Source organism: Lagopus leucura, unplaced genomic scaffold, assembly GCF_019238085.1.
Source record: "Lagopus leucura isolate 7727_CA_CO unplaced genomic scaffold, USGS_WTPT01 Super-Scaffold_100015, whole genome shotgun sequence".
NCBI lineage: Eukaryota > Metazoa > Chordata > Aves > Galliformes > Phasianidae > Lagopus > Lagopus leucura.
In genome coordinates, this window is record NW_024962269.1 from 895,179 (window position 1) to 912,356 (window position 17,178).

The following is a 17,178-nucleotide window of genomic DNA, read 5'->3' on the forward strand; positions in this document are numbered from 1 at the left end:
TTTTTTTTTTTTTTTTTTTTTTTTTTTTTTGGAGTTTTTTGGTAATAGCAACTCCTCAGAGCACAGCACCATTTAAAAATCAGATGTAGTTGGGCATGAACCCCAAATACAACAAATACAACAGTCTGGCTTACTCTATATAAAGAAAGCATATACTGTGGGGAAGGAGCACCTGGCCTTGCATACAGTAACAGGTCATCTTGGCTCATTATATGATCTCAAGCAAATCTTTACAGAGTGGTTTTTGTTTTTAATAGCAGTGCCCTGGCAGTTTTCAGGTCCTTTGAGGCACTGCTAGGCATTGTATGTAAAAATGCTTATCTCATTCTTCCTATACAAATGCACACACAGGCACACCCAAGTCATTCAGGTATGTAGCTTTGGACTAACAGCTCTTACCTCTTATATCTTAACAAGCTGGTTACCTACTGTTTTGTGAAATATGCCTCCTTAGACTGCTGTCTGACCCATGAGCATCACGATGCCAACCAGCACGCCCTGCAAAACCTCTGTGCTTCTCATTTAGATCCCCATCTAGCAAAATGCTCCTGGTGGTCGAGTAGGTACAAGCAGGTGTTGGAGCAACTCCTAGTGCAAAGCAGGCTGTCAGGATGGCACCATGCCCCTTTGCACCTTAATTTCCACAAGCAGTTTTAAATTACTTATAATAATGAGATATTTCCTTTATTAATTACTATCTTGGGGAAACAATATTTCAGAAACACCAGCTACATGCAGGGACAGCCCTTCAAATGTACTTGAAAGCACTGCATTGTCTCCAGCATTTACCAAACATTAATTGAGATCAGCAACATGTCAGAATATTTCTACTATTTGTAGGGCACTTGCTAGGCAGTTTGTAGCTATCTTTTGTGATAAATGAAACAGAGAGAAGTTCCAGGCACGACCTTTCCAAACAGAAGTCTTTCTCCTCAGTATCACCTGCTTGGAGATTCTTTTACTGCAGTTGCTTGAAAGCAGCACGCAGTTGAATCATTAGTAAAACACTGACCTGCCTTAATTGAAAACTCAATTGAAATATTTTGCAAGTGCACTTAACGTAATAAGGAGTATTGTAAAGATAATTTGAAAGAGCAACAAAATGCACAGGAACTTACATGTGAAGAACACAACTGCCCACCGAAGACGAAGGCAGGTGGAACGGGTTTGCAGGAGGAGTTGATGGGATCAGCAGCTCCCTGCTGGCTCACAGCTTTGCTGCCCCATACCCAGACATTACATGAGGGCCAGGACAAAAAGGATGCACTGACATCTTCAAATGTGCTTCAGAGAATATAACTTCAGTATAATCAGCACTGCTCTCACTTTAACTGGAAACAGCTTTTCATACTAACTGAGGCACGTGCTCACATCAGTTCTAGTTCTGCAGCACTGGAGCATCCCCAGCAAAGCAGTTCATACAGGTGTGAGACTGGTAGTGAGAAGTAGGATAGCAGTGCCCTTTGAGTACAAGAGCTGAGCACAGAACTTGGGAAAGCTAGGGATGTGGTATTTCTCTCCACTCACCACACAGTAACTGACCTCAGAAATACATAAGGAAGGGGATAGAACAGTGAAAACAAGCTGCTACACAATGTCTTAATATCCTGGGCTCACCTGTTACCACTTTCCTCCAAACTTATCTGTTTCATCAAGAAAACCACTTTATCACAGGAAGGCTGGAATAACTCCTCTGTAAGCAGGGACCAGTTCCACAGCATACGAGCTCTCTGGAAGCCCCTCTTTAGAGCCACACACTAAGAAACAGCATCTCCCTTGGTCTTCCATGGCTCCAGCAAACAAAGACCCACAGTTATGCTTTGAGAACAGAGAGGGAGTTCTGTTGACTTGAAAACCTAACTGCACTCCAACTCAGTATTCGTAATCTTTAAGCTCCACTTCTACACCAGTCCCTCTACAGCCTCCCTGTCAGTAGCTCAACAACTGAAATATCTATCAGTTTCATGCAAACAAAAGAATGTTTGATTATAAATTTCATACATAAAGAGCGAGGATTAGTGTCGTTTTTTTTCTTTTCCCCCCTCCCAAGAACTCAGCAAAACCTCAGTGATACATTTCAAAGAAGTTTTTTGATTCAGAAAGACATTCCTTAACAAGTCTCACTTCCCTGGACATTGCTGCAGGCATTATGAAAGCCTTTAGCATCTTTGCTTTTCTCAACATCTTAAATTAGCAGGTAATGATGAATCTCTAACAAGGCCTATGCCTCTGCCTCTTCTCTCCAAAATACAGGAAAAATGCAAACAAGCTCAAGAAATCTAGTTTTAAATGACCAGAAAGAAAATCCCATACCGTCTTGCTTCTGATTCCTTCTAACAGTCATTTCACACTCTTTCTTCTTCACTTTTATAACACGCAAGAGAATCAAATTTAATCTTGAAACAACAGGAAACCCCCCCAACTTCAAAAATCTGGGCATTTTGTTCCTTACACTTTTCTACACACCTTTACATGAAGCAGAAGCAAATCCAACTCCATATGTCCTTAAGCTAGACACATACACAGAAAGGACAGAGCGCTGGGTTCCGCTCGTGTCAATACAGTTATTTTTACGAGCTGATAAATAGCAATCACTTTTCTGACAGAACAAACCCCTTCAGCAAAATGGGAAGTTTAACAGAAGATAGCTGTATTGATCAGCAACCTTTACTTTTTAACTGAGAAAAAAAATCCTCATTCACATTTATCAAAACTCAGTTTTAACAGAGAAATAAAAAGAATATTTTTCAAACCTACCATCACACTCTTCAGTCTGCCTCACACCCCTCCCTTACTGACCAAGCAGAGCCAACAACCCAGGCCCTGGGAGTTGTATTTCTCTGCTACTCTGGGCCACTTGAATGTGATCATGCAATGCAGCTGTGCACAGTAGAACAGCTTCTCTCCATTCCCCTCATGTAAATGGAAGCTGCAAAAGCTGCTGCCTGCTCATTACATCCATCAGTAAATGTGCTGAAACTCACTGCAACTGATCACTAATTAAGGAAGATTTGTTTTCTCCCATCTCCAGAACTATAAAAAAGAAAAGAAAATAGCTAGCATTAAATCACCAATACAGTACTATCATTTTCTGTGGTGTGTATGTATGACATAAAAGTAAAAGTATTCTGTAGGGTATACTTAAAAATCCTGTATGTGAAATGGCTGAGAACATTCAGATTAAACTGCCTTTTCTTCCATTTTCCTTTTAAACATTAATGTTGAAGCCATTTTCTATTTTTCCTCCTGACACACGTAGGCTTTAGAAAGAATCTCACATTGTAAGTTCTCTGGGAAGTTTCTCCTCCTTCCTCAGCCAATGTAACTGTTCCTTGGAGAAACTCTTTCTTGACACCTTGATTTCCAAACTCTTCTGTCTCCCATTCTAAGCTATGTATTTCAATGACAGCAGCCCAAGCACATCATTTGCTAGAAGTGCAAGGACTGAAGGCGCTTAGGTCACCAGGAGAGCTCAGAGGATGCATGTGGTCCTTTGGACAATCCACACAGCTCTAATTGCAAAGGATTCACCTTCCTCTCAGATGCTCACATTCAGTAGCTGCCTTCAGGTAAAAAATAACCTCTCCTTGACAGCTGCCAATTCTTGCAGCTCTAGCCTATTGTACTTAGAAGTAACTAAAGCTTAACTGAGGCAGAAAAAAAAAAATAGTCTTGTAAATCCTTGCAAAGCAGGGCATGTCTTTATGACACAAGTTATGGGCAAGCAGAAACATGTAAGCTAGCTCCCAATTTCAAATGTCTGCACATGCCTTAAACCAGGCACATTTCCTGCTCCTGCTGTTGGAAAGTGATCACTCAAAGTAGAGGAATTAGCAATAGGATATGAATATTTAAATAGCTTTGGGAAAGCAAAGCAGTGGCAATGAGAGGCTGGAAGCATTGCAGTTCAGAGTATCTCCAGTTCAGCGAACTACAATGTTCACAACCTATGCAAAATCAAAACATTTTATTTTGAATGATGAAAAACCAAACAAACCAAAGATCTGCCTATTTTTGTGCCAATCCTTCTAACCCAACCACTCCTATTGCCTCAAATTAGACATCTCCAAGGAAGTCAGACACAGTTCTGGCCTAGTGAAAATGGGACTCATTCTGCTCTCTTGCATGCTGGCATGCTTCTTACTTCAACACATAAGTAGCAGATGGAAGTGCAGCCTGCACTGAAAACAGATTTTTAGCTATCCAAGACATAGCAGTCTCCGGAGACTCTCAATTACATATAAGAAGTTGTCATGTTCCTGTTGAATTCTGTAAATGCACTATGCTTTTCTTTACTGAAAAGCAAACACATCGTATGTTTCTACTTAAGTTATTTCCTAAACCAGAGGCAATGCATGTGTCATACAGCATCATGACCTGCACCTGACCTACAGTACCTGAGGACAACTTCCCAGGACACAGAGGCTGGGAGCCAGTAACTACAAGAACAAAGATGATCCTTTATAAACAAGGAAAGATCAAATAACATTTGGAAGCAATCCATTGAACATGTAGTGAGATCATCACCTGACACTAAAGACACAGTAGCTATGAGCACTTCGGCAAATTACAAAAAGAACTTCAAGACTGAAAAGGACTCTGCTTCATTAAAAAGACACCAAAAGGGGACTAAGAGTTTAAAATATACCTAATAAGGGAGATTTCAGAGCACATACGGATCTTTGACAAGGACACAATGTTATACTGCAGCTGCAAACTAGAAATAAGTGGAAAACTTCTAACAGTTAAACTAATTAACCATCACAACCCTGCCAGTTAAAGCAATGATTTTTCTTCATTATCTGAAGTCTAATTCAGGAAGCAGAAGTTTAATAGCTACATTCCAAATTAGCTCAAATTTACATGTGAGAGGTAAGAATGCTGTGGTCTGTAGCAGGGAGGACACTAGCTAATGTGTTCTGGTTTTAGAATCTACCTATCTCAGTTGTCACATAAATATGGAATTCTTAAATTCTTACAAAGCGAATTTTCCTGAGCCTACATTAACTCATGCAGAGCTATTAACAGTAGATAACTAATAGATCGTTCCATCTACTGGGCATTAAGATACTGAAGCTTACAGCAAACAGCATGCAAAGGATAGTAAACTTTTCATTTATTTATTGGCAGGCTCTTCTGAAAGTAGATGCAGCCCCCTGCCAGGACTGAGGAAGAAATCAAAGAAGCTTCTCTCTCAAAAACTGGGAAAGTTTGCATTTGATACAAACCCATCCCATTCTCTAAGGAAGCAGCACAGATACATAACAATTTTGGAGAACTGAGAGCTATGTTCTAATCCTAATCTTGTAATTAATTTCCTACATGATTTGCCTAAATTTCACTCTCTCATTTTACCTTATCTCCTAATGTGGGACTAGCTGTACTTGAGCTGCGTAGCAAATGTGTGCCCCAGATGTGCAGTGTTCGTAGTCAATAGGAAGCTGTGATGTCCACAAATAAAGCCCTTGCAGGGAAAGCTCTTGTTGACTAATACAGCCAAGGCACACGAGTACCACTAGCTATAAGCTACATGATGAAAGAAGGATACGAGATTTTTGACACGCAATCCACGGAAACAGCCACCCTGGGCTTAAGTGGCTCCGCTTTTTAGGACTGAGAAGCCTAATCAAAAGACACTGTTATTTATTCAGCCTGCACAAGGCACTGGCAGTGGGGAAGAGGAGGTCTGTTCCCAAGCACATATGGCTATCGTGCAATCCAGCCTGGAGACAGCACCCATCCTTCTCCAAAGTGCTTCTCTAGCACTTTGAAAAGCTGTTACTATCTGTAGCACTGCAAAGCCAGTAAACAGACATGCTTGTGAAATGTGCTAAACATAAGGAACAGGTATGCAAAATAAAACTAAAAAGCACATCTGTCCCCATGTCCCACAGATTACTACCTGAAAATAACCAGAGTGGAGGGATACTGCACAAAAAGCTGCCTTTCTGGTAATTGCCCAGCAGTGACAATCACAGAAGGAGAGCACAGCTGCAGGACGAAGCTGTCAGCAGTACTCCAAAGAGACAGGACACTATGCTGTGGCTTTGGAGCATCAAAATTGTTCATCCAAACTTCTTGTGCTTTCTTGGTACCATCTTAGGCTGGTTCACACCAAAACTCAGCTCTGGCATGCTTCCTTGGGTACATCAGCCCAGGCATAGAGTGCCACACATAAGCATAAGGTCACAGATGCTGTTGGACAGAGGCAGCTCTGTGTGCATCTTAGGGACGTTGTGCAGGCCTGAAAAGGAAGAGCGAGTATTCCATAGACACGGCAGAGTTCTGTAGCAGTGCAGTGCTGTGCTGAAGGCAGGGCCATGAGCACTGGCAGGCCGACTGAGAATAACTGCCAGGACTCCGCTGATTCAATGGGGGCTGTCAGCCTGGCTTGCTGCCATAGAGGCAGACCTGCCTGTTGTTCATCAGAACTATCCCAAACCACACCACCCCTTAAACAGCAAGAATTTCTACTGGGTCTTTGACTTGAAAAAACAAATGATTTCTGAGTTCTCAAAAACACATTTGCCACAAGGGATAATAAGCCTTAGAAACGGTTACAAAACTGAGGTCCCCATAATGATTTCCTTTCAGTCATAACTTATCACATCCACGTAACAGACACTGCTAATGATAGTAGAAACTATCAGTATGCAAGATGCTACGAGACTCCGTGAATTAAACCCCATTATTGTCCTAAATTATAGATACATTTCTCCCTTTACTTGGTGATATGTAATACATTTTTCCTTCAGGGCAATTATATGATGTCAGCACAAATTACTCTTTTCTGCACAGCACAGATGACAGGACCAGAGGCACTAAGGAGCTTAAGAAACCAAATCTGAACAGACAGGAGGAACTGCTTCCTTTGACTTGGAAATAACAAATTTTGCTGTGGCATGCCGGGTAAGGCAGAGGAAAAAATACATGATTTGGGATACTGGTAGAACTTTCAAAGCTTTACATAGTTAAAAATCAAAAATCAACTTTGTGCTCTTATTCTAAATAACAACAACAACAACAGCAATAAAAATGCTTCCAAAAGTATCTACTGATGTGTGCAACACTGAGATTAGAGGTTATTGGTTAGGAAGCTAGGGAGCTCTATTTTCTATTTGGAAAAAAAAAGAATTTATAGTCTCACTTTGAATGTTCTTCTAGGTGGCTTCCTTGTAGTTCCTGGCAGACTGAAGTTGAAGGAGGTCAGAGGAAATCCCAGAGGTTATGTATTTAGGAAAGGTTCATAAATCCTACATACAGCAAGGCCTGCAGGAGGTGTAGCCTTTTTCACTAGAGCAAGCAACAGAACCAGAAAGAAATTAAAAACAGCCTTACAGACAAATGGCTCTACACATTTTTTTATTTTTATTTTTATTTTTATTTATTTATTTATTTTGCAAATCCAAGAACAGGGCATTACTTTATTCTCCTGCATAATTTTCCTTTACGAGCATTTTCTTATTGCAGTTTGCACCACAAGTCAAGCTCTTTGTTGCCATCTGCTGTTTCTTTGCTCGCATTTCACCATTTCGATTAGTGAGGCCAGAGACCACAAGGAGTCTCGAAGAACTGTTAGGAACAGGCAGAAATGCTGCCTTCACTGACCACATGCCAACAAATAATACGGCAATCAAAAACAATTCTGAGCAGTTTTCTTAATGAAACGCTGCCCATCTGTTCACACAGAGAATTTGTGGTGCCCTCACCCTCCCAAAACAACCCCAACCACCGTTTAAGTAACCTTGGAGGAAGTCACTCATTGAAGCTTTTAAGCTTATTGCACTCTCATATTCACAGAACCACATGCCCTGTAGATCTTTACCAGCAATATTCCTTCACATTGAGCATGTTTAATTTTTAAAGAGATGAGAGATATCAAAAACATCCCTGCCATATGTTCAATACTTCCCAAGCAATAGCCTGCTCTGTCAGTGCTTCTAAGAAGGTCCAGCATTAAAATCACAGTAAGCATTCAGCTGTGATCCATCAAACAATTCTAGCTAAAGGTGATGATGCCCAGAGAGGCGGTGGGTGCCCAGTCCTTGAAGACATTCAAAGTCAGGCTGGGCTGGGCTCTGAGCAACCCATGTAGCTGCAGATGTCCCTGCTCATTGCAGGGGACTTGGACTAAGTGAGCTTTAAGGGTCCATCCCAACTCAAACGATTCTATGAGTCCATGAAACAGGACAAAAGAGCTTCTTACTTTGAGTTTCTATGGTCCTGTAGACAACTATGCTGGGGTTATTTACCTCCCTCCTCCAAAATCCTTTCACTGACTGCACCTTCGATCCCACATCTCCCTGGAGGCAGAAACAACAGATGTTTTTACTCTCTTACACAAACTTTATTCTCCCTACTCTGTGCAATCCAAAGAGCACCACACAGGAGCTCTCATGGCAGAGCCACAAGATAAGCCCTTCTGCTAGGTTTCAGCTGACTTCAAACAAGGATCCAGCACTCACTGACAGCGGCCATGGAAAGTTTCACTTGCAGCAAAACTTTGTTAAACTGGATTTTATTTTCAAGTATGTCCCTCTGAAGCAATTAAAATAAAAAAGAATCTCACTAATAACCTCCCATGCTGCACTGCAAGCCTGGGTGCTTTAAAACTGCAAAAGCCTGAGACATTGAAGCTGGAAATCCAGCCAGTCTCCAGCTTTTTCATGAGCTTCTGCCAATGCTTTCATCTAATTTCAACAACCCTCATTTTGAGACAGTGAAGATGCAAGTTATTGCTTAAGATGTATTCATCACTGTAACTACGTTCAGGTTTCAGTCTTTGAGAAAGAGAACGAAGAAAGAAAATGATTACAAAGCTAACAGAACTTGAATGACTGTTATCCCCCATTGAAGCAGTATTGCCAGGTTAGCTTCACAATAGACAAACCCAGTATCAATTCTAGAACTTGAATTCCCTTCAAGATCTTCAAACCAACATGGAAACAAATGCAGAAAGCTCTCTGTAGCTTACAACGGAGATGTATGATGAAAGACTTCTTGGTGCTCCCTACTCTAGTGCTCTTCAGTAAGGAGCAGGGAGCATCTAGCATGCTGCCACTCCAGAGCAAAGAGCAGCGATTTCACAGAGCCATGTGAGCTGCTGGAAGAACATCTGTGACAGTGCTTTGGAATGCTGACTGACCAACACAGCTCTGACCTTCAGAGCTGCCGTGGGGTGAGCAGGCATCTATGAGTGAGGCAAGCTCCTGTGAAAGCTCATCCTTCAGTCCTTCAAAAAGAAGCAAAATCCTCTGATATTAGAATTTAAGTGTAAAAGCCACAGTAATACTGAGCTTTCTTGTGTTTTCACGATTCCTTTTCATTCTTTGCTATCTAAGCCATTTACAAACATTAGTTAATTCTCAGGAAGTCCTCATCTTTGCTTTACAACTGGGGAAACTCTACCACTACACAGGACTGGTATTCATCTAGATGCAGTTCCTGAGATTCATGGTAAAGCTGAGAACAAAGTCCAAGTGTTTTGGCTCTCAGACTTCTGTACCAGAGCCCATTTTCTGCACTTTTCACCTTCACTCCTCTTGAAAAGCAGTCGTTCCAAATAAAGAGGTAAATCTCAAACAGTACAATTACCTTTCATTGTTATATTTCTCTGCTAGAATTTGCAGACAGGGAATGTTCCCATTCACTCCACCATGGATGTGAGACAGAAGCCTTTGGACTCCACTACAAACAACTGTATTTTTTCTTGGCAGACATCTTATGTGAATGACAGAGGAATAACCCATACGTGTCAATGCCTTATCCTAAAAGCCTCAGTGCACAAACCAGCTGTTACTATACTGGCACCGGATCAACAAGGTGAAAGCAAGGAAGGATGGAGCAACGTGCAGCTCTGCCTCAGTGAAGAAGCATGACTTAAAGAAATCAAGGGAAATTCTTCACACGTCACAGCGATGCGCTCTGCAACACAGCACTGCTGAGTTTTCCAAATAGCCATGTATGCACCAGAAAGTTACCTACTGCTATTAGCATCCTGCAGAATATAGAGGCATCCTGAAAAGACAAACAATTTCACCGCCAAGTGAACAGTGATCTTTTTAGTGCAATTCTGCCCTGTGCAAAATTCACCAACTTCAGAGAGAAGCCTCATGCTGCACTATCCTGAGCACCATCTGCAGGTCTGGCACTGCACCATTAAATTCCACAGACTGCTTGAAAATACTGTACGTGATTTATTCATAATATCTACCTCTACCATTCAGTAGAGCTTGTCTCAATGGCTTACCAATTAGCGCAGAGCACACAGTGGTAGTAAACCATCTTACAATTTCTATCTGCGTCACTGAATGTGTGTTTGCCTCTGCTCAGCCTGCTCACTCTTTACTGTCTGTACTCCTGGGACCCCTATGTTTTATTGCACTGCAACGTTGCACACTTTGTAATTTTTGGCAGTCGTAGTAAACAGTGGTTTGTTGTAGGATTTCACTACAGGCTGCTGCAGATGTTTCAGTGGAAAGGTATAAATACTGAAAAAGCTGGTTTGATAAAGCGGAATAAATAAATTTGAATTAAAAGGGGCAATTCTACTGTTCTAATTCTAGGAAGCACGTTATAAATCCAAAAAACTTTTTCACAGAAGCTCTGTCAAAGGATGTAACACTGCTTTTATAGGAACACTGGAAACCAGCAAGAATTAAAGCGACTTGGCAGGCAAGGAAGCATAGCTTCTTAGCCCAAATAATGCAGCAAGGTAGGCAAACATGAAGCTTCCTACTCCTGGAATTTACTTTTAAACTTTTTACTTCAAAAAGTGAGAGCACACAAAAATGCTTGTATTGCACATAGGAACACCCTCATATCAGCTATGTCCTTAAACATGCACATACTTAGCTCTTTTTTTTGTTAATTTCATACAAAATGCAGGCATTACAGGAATGACTTGGGCTTCATTTACAGTGTTTTAAAAGAACATGTAACTGCCATCAAGCTATACCAAGATACTCCTACCTAAGTTAGGAAGGAGCTTCTGAGATAATATGTGTCATTCTGAAGCAAGCATCAAATTCTTTTTGCATCACAGTCTAGGGACTGAAAGGAAGAGAGTTATTTCATCAGGGAGCAAAAAAGAACAACTGACCAAACCTCATGGATGAGATCCTGGTGAGAGCTAAAATAAGCAGATTTCAAACTCAGGCAGGAGCTGTAGCAAATATCAACAGAAACTTGTGATCAGCAAGAGCAAAGGCTGTAAGTGATCTGTGGACTAAAATGAGCATAGCTGTAGTCTTAGAAGAAAACAATGCAATTATCTTAGATATTTCTATAGCACTCGATGTTTTGGAAGTGAAGTTAAACACTGAGACCTACTTTATCTTCTCTATATGAATCAAAAGCCTTGAAGAGAGGAAGCTGGAGGGAAGATAATGGCTGAGTTCACAGTGGGTGGGAATTAACTTCCCAAGATACTAAGACAAAGAAAAATGGTTACCTAACCTAAATCCACCACAAATCCACGAAGTGGACTGAGAAATGTGCAGTAAATCACTGCAAAACATGGCATTTTCCTGCATTCTGCCTTGCTAAGACTATCTTGCTTGAAATATTCCCCAGCATTGCATCTTCCACTGACAGATACTTTATCTACTCAAACTTTAAAAGCACTTTCCCCCAGTTAGAATTTTAGTTCCTCTCCCCCTTTTATATATGTACATCCTCAAAGACATCAGGAGGATCTCCAGTGCCTTACATGAGCTGGCTACATAAATCTATTTTATTAGGCCATGTTGTTCTGCAGTGGCCATTTCATAGGTCTATTTCCCATCTCCTCCTCATCATGTTATACAATCTCACTTGAAAGATTTTTGTATTTTTCATCCCAAGAGAATTCACCTCAGTAAACTTCAAAGAAGAAGCTAGAGATCTGGAGAACACCTTTTCTACCATAAGAGACATAAGAGCCATGCACTCTAGAAAAATCAATCTCTTTTATTCAGCCATTATTTTCTAAAATTAGGAAGAGAATTTACACTCAGTTTTACAAATTCCTCATCCTGTTCTTATTTTCTTATCAGTTGGAATTTTGCGTAAGACAAACTGAGCTAAAATTCAACCATATCTCTGAGTTTCTTTTGGATTTTATTTGTGATTTTTCACTAAGGAAAACCTCTCATTAACTCAGTGATAGAATTCAACTGCACTTCCCTTTTTTAGCCTCCATTAAATCATCAGCTTGATAATCAGGAAATATTATTAGACTCAAATCCCCATAAGGTGTCTGTCTTCACTTTCTAACCACCAAAGTCTATACAGAGGATGGTTCCTATAGCTGTTTTTGCCTTTTAACATTTATCCAACACTCCTGAGCCATCACAGTCACACAACATGAAGTTCTGTCTGAAAATACATTATAAATTTTGGGTCTTGTTGTTCAGTTCGTGATCTCAGCTTCAGAACAGAAATCATTTCAAACAGTGTCTTGGCATGAACTCAGTAACACTGTATAGGGGTTTGGTAGAGAGTGTTTCAATGAGGCTACCCCTTAATGCTGTAATTCATGAGCTGGCCTTAATCCTGCCATGGTACAGTTTACATGAGATTTATATGTCAGTTTATATGATTTAATGGAGGTGAATAGTTACAGCATCACAAAGTTTAGATTAAAAGGCTCATAAACATTGATTAACCTAGGTTGTAAGAGTGAATAACCAACACGGGCTTCTCATTTCTACCACATTCACAGAGATAGATCATCATAGTGAGGAAAAAAAAAAGCTCTGACTTTACCAAATAACTGATAGTAGACTCCACCATGTTGTCCCAAAACAGGAGAGCTAGCAGGCTAAATATTCAGGCTATCCTCAAACATTTCATCAAACCTTTTCCAGCTCCTGAACCTACTCAGCCGTGTCTTAGCTGATGTACTCAGGAGATTGTTCCTTTTCAATAAAACACTAGATCTTTCCAGCCTCAAATCTCCTGAATACCAACAAAAGTACATCTCAGATGTATCTCAAGCAGCAATACTTGAAGAAATGTTTACTTGAATAATTAGGCTTTCAGTGAATACACTTAGACATCATTAAAATAGCTTATTACTATACTGATGCTGGTCAGCACAGAACTGAAATGTTGGACTGTATGTGTGAGTAACAGGCTAGGCTGCAATGAATCTCAAAGCATATAGGAGGATGCAAAAAAGATTGATAAAAATAAAAGTATCATCTCCAAAACAGCGTAACACACCCTCAGCTGCTGCTTCTGCAGTGCTTTAGAAAACACTCTGGAACTGTCAACATTTGTGCAGTTTTTAAGGTCAATGATGCTGACAATATTATGTGTCAGATGCTTTACTGCCTCAAAGAAAGTACAAATAAAACTCACCTGCTAGTTCACAAAACATACAGAATCATAGCTAGAAAAAAATCAACCGGGAAAGGAAACATTTTTTTCCATGAGCGGTTTTATCTACCATCAGACATATTACAAGGTCAAAAGGTGGCTTTTTCATTGATCCTTAATCCTTTTGACAATGAGAGCCAGAACCACTTCTATTTCTATGGAGTCATTCATGTGCATCATTTGTGTTATTATCACAGCGTTATTACTGGTAATTCTCTGGAATCACAGAATCACAGAATTGCAGGGTTTGGAAGGGAACTGAAGAGGTCATTGAATCCAACCCCCCTGCTAAAGCAGCTCCCTACAGCAGGTTGCACAGGTCGGCGTCCAGCTGGGTCTTGCATATCTCCATAGAAGGAGATTCCAGCACCTCTCTGGGCAGCCTGTTCCAGTGCTCTGTCATCCTTACCAAAAAGTTGTTCTTCTGCACATTTGTATGGAACTTCCTATGTTCAAGATTTAGGCCATTGCTCCTTGTTCTATCACTGTGCACCACTAAGAAGAGCCTGGCCTCATCCATTTGCCTCTCACCTCCCTTTAGATATTAATCAGATCCTCCATTATGCACCACTGAGGACAACTCTCTGGGCTCTGACAGTCAGCCAGTTCTCAATCCACCTCAACATCCACTCATCAATCCCACACTTTCTAAGTTTCACAAAAAGGATATTGTGGAACATCCAGGGGAACACTTCAATGACCCAGAGAGGGCTTGGGGCAGATAATAACATGATGACGTATTAGGCATCTATATACAGTATCACCACTGTCCAAAACCTTAAAGGAGTGTTATCTGATAATTTGATAGCTACCACAGCCCTGTCTTGTACCATCATTTGCAGAAGTGGGATGGAATTGTACTCTTTCTGAAGACAGCTTATTGCAAATTCTCATCCATGTTGTTCAGACTCCATTTGGAAAGCAAATATTAACACTGATGCAGTAGGAAGTGGACTTCATGAACTCATTTCACACACAGGCCACCAATGTATGGTTTATTTTATCTCTGGATGAAAACTCACTATCCCATCCAATGCATCTACCAACCCTTACAAACAAACAAACAAACAAACAAACAAATAAAAAACCCCTCAGTAAATTCCAAAAATAAACACAAAATAGATGACAACATACCAAACATGTTACATCCATCCATCCATCCATGCCCTTCCCCCTTCATCCTAACAGTAACTGTCTGATATGAGGACATGAGGACACAGCTAGGGTCATCCAACTGCAGTGCCAGTTTTGTTTTGCTTGGTAGACTTAGCAATGCTGTAGTATGACCTGATTTAATGAGGCTACAGCAGTACAACTTTTCCCCCCAAAATCAGCACTAGAATGGCTGAAGTACTGATTTGGTGTAATCTCATCTCTAACAGAACTGTATGTGTGCTAATAGGGAAAAAAAATATTTAAAAATGCAGAATGTTAGTCTTAGTACATCTGTTCTAGTGAAGTCATTTAGAAAGCACTGATTGGGCAAAAGCATGATTTCACCTGCAAGGGGAACACAGTGGATATTTACAGAACTTGCTTGTAAGAAGTTCAATCTTTCAGCTGATCAGAATGCCAAGTCTGCCTTGATGCTGATGAGATGAGCCAGGACCTTGGCAGATATCACTGAAGTTCATTCAGATGTAAGATGCTAGAAATACAGAATTTGCCATTAGTTGACATTTTCTGCAGTAACTTTCAAGCAGAAAGTGACAGCTATTCTGCAAGCACAAATCTGAGTCAATCTCATGTGTTCTGTAATGCCAGTGTTTTACACGATGATCTGAAGTCCCTTTTTGATTCAGTTCAGCATGAATTAAGCCTTGAAATTCATTTATACATGATAACTGCTAGAAACTAATTGTGGCCTTTCACCTTGAAATTTTTTTTGTGCTGTTGTTTTTCCCAGTCATATCCCTATATCTGGACCTGTCTCACTGCAGTGAAAAACTGCAAATCATGCTGCTTTTGCTTTGGAAGCTCCAGTATTTCCTCTCTGAATGAATATATCCTAGTCAGTTTTGTTCTACCTTGAGCTGCCATTCAATTCTTAAGCATCAAGCAGTGTAGATGGTGCAAGCTCAATGGCTTCAGGGTCCATACATCTGTTACTCCTGTGACTGCTGCTGAAGCATAGAGTCCAGGTTGGCAGATGGAAGATTTGCCTTTGAGGAGAAATAGGTCATATATCAGAAAGTAAAAATAGAGAAACAGATGCAGTCTTTCTTCCCCAGCAGACCGGTATTTACTCAACAATACTCTTAATAACTGAAGGAGCAGCTACTTGAGAGCAGTTCTCCATACGTGATGGAAGATAGCATTGTCTAGCAAACACAAGAGTGCAAGAGGTCTGATGACACAGGTCTCAGCCAGGGTACAAGCCAAGGACGCAGTGGTGAGGAGCAATAAGCAATAAGGGGGTTCAGTGTAAATGTTTTGCTTGGGACATACTAAAGTTTTGACTGTTAAAAGAGAGTCATTTTCTCTGGGAAAGCTCAATTTCTACATGTGCTTTATTACTCCTCTGCTTTATTCCAGCTTGTATTTTTACCACAGTTAGTCCATTTACATGCAGTTACTGGGATTCCACTGGCTTTTTTCACCCAAGCACTGTCCTCACAGTGACTGTGCTGTTTGTTCTCATCCCCAGTCAGTTCCCACACTACTCTGAAGGAAGAATTCTAACCTCACACGTCAGTCAACTCCAGCTAACACAAAGTGAATAAGAGAGAAAAGGCAGTAATAGAAGCACAAAGATATAACATGCAATAACATGCAGGAGCTAGCACAGGGCACCTCTGATACCAGGCTGAACCTAATCTTTAAGGTGAGCAGCAATGGCACATTTATGTTCGTATGGCTAGTGAAGAGGCAACAGCAAGCTGTAGTTAGAAGAAATCAAAGGCACTTACCAGTTAAAATGACATGTAAAGTTTGGGAAATTATAACTGAGGGTGCTACAGTAAAGGAGGGTGGCGAAGGTGAGAAGGAACAAGTCATACATCTCATGATAGAAGGTTGCAAGTTTTTTGAAGAACTACTGAGAAGCCTCAGTGGAGGACGTGGTATAGCTAAAATAGCTTGAGTTTTCAGAGTAAGGGAAGGCAAGTTCAAGGCAGTTCAAGATACTTCATCAAAACTGACTCAAACCACCTTGTTTTAAAGAAGTAGAAATGCATGCAGTGAGTGCTTTTCTATCCTTTGCACTGAACTCATCCTCCCCACCTACTTAAATGAGCCTAAAAAAACTGATGAACTGCTCAGGGATGTAACATAGTTGTAGATAGCACGATTACAGCAACAACAAAGAATTGGGTAAGGTTCACAGTAGCTCCTTTAAAGACAGCAGAAGAACATACTGGCCTATTTAGTGGAAAAAAGGTGGCTAAAGTGCTGAGGGGGAAGGTAAATAATTGCTCAAAGCAACACTGAGAGTTTGCCTTAAAACAGCAGCAGCTGACCTTCTCCAAAAAGCTGCAGTTCCGCAGCAACTGTGCTATATGCAGAAGTAAAGATTACGTGCCTAGTGCATACAAAGGTTGTGCTGGTAAAACAGGAATGTCTCCACTGGGAGTCTGACTGCTGGGAGGTGGGATGAGAGCAGAACTGCAATTACCTTAAGCAGAGAGGAATCTCAGTATGGACATAAAATAGTAATTACAGGATTAACATCTATTTTCTATGAAGAAGCTTCAGTCTGTCCTACGGTGCTTGCAAAGGACAGGTAAGTTCTTTTTTCTCCTTCCTTCCACGTATATTTCCATGGCAAGTTTCAAAACACACAATACTGTACACTCTGCTGAACTCCTCAGCTGTAAA

The 17,178-nt window shown here is 40.7% G+C and overlaps 1 long non-coding RNA gene across 1 annotated transcript in view; it reads right to left on the bottom strand.

Annotated features, from left to right (window-relative positions):
- The window catches only part of LOC122182468, an 89,257-nt gene that overhangs the window by 51,766 nt on the left and 20,313 nt on the right, over positions 1 to 17,178 (bottom strand). The window lies entirely within an intron of this gene.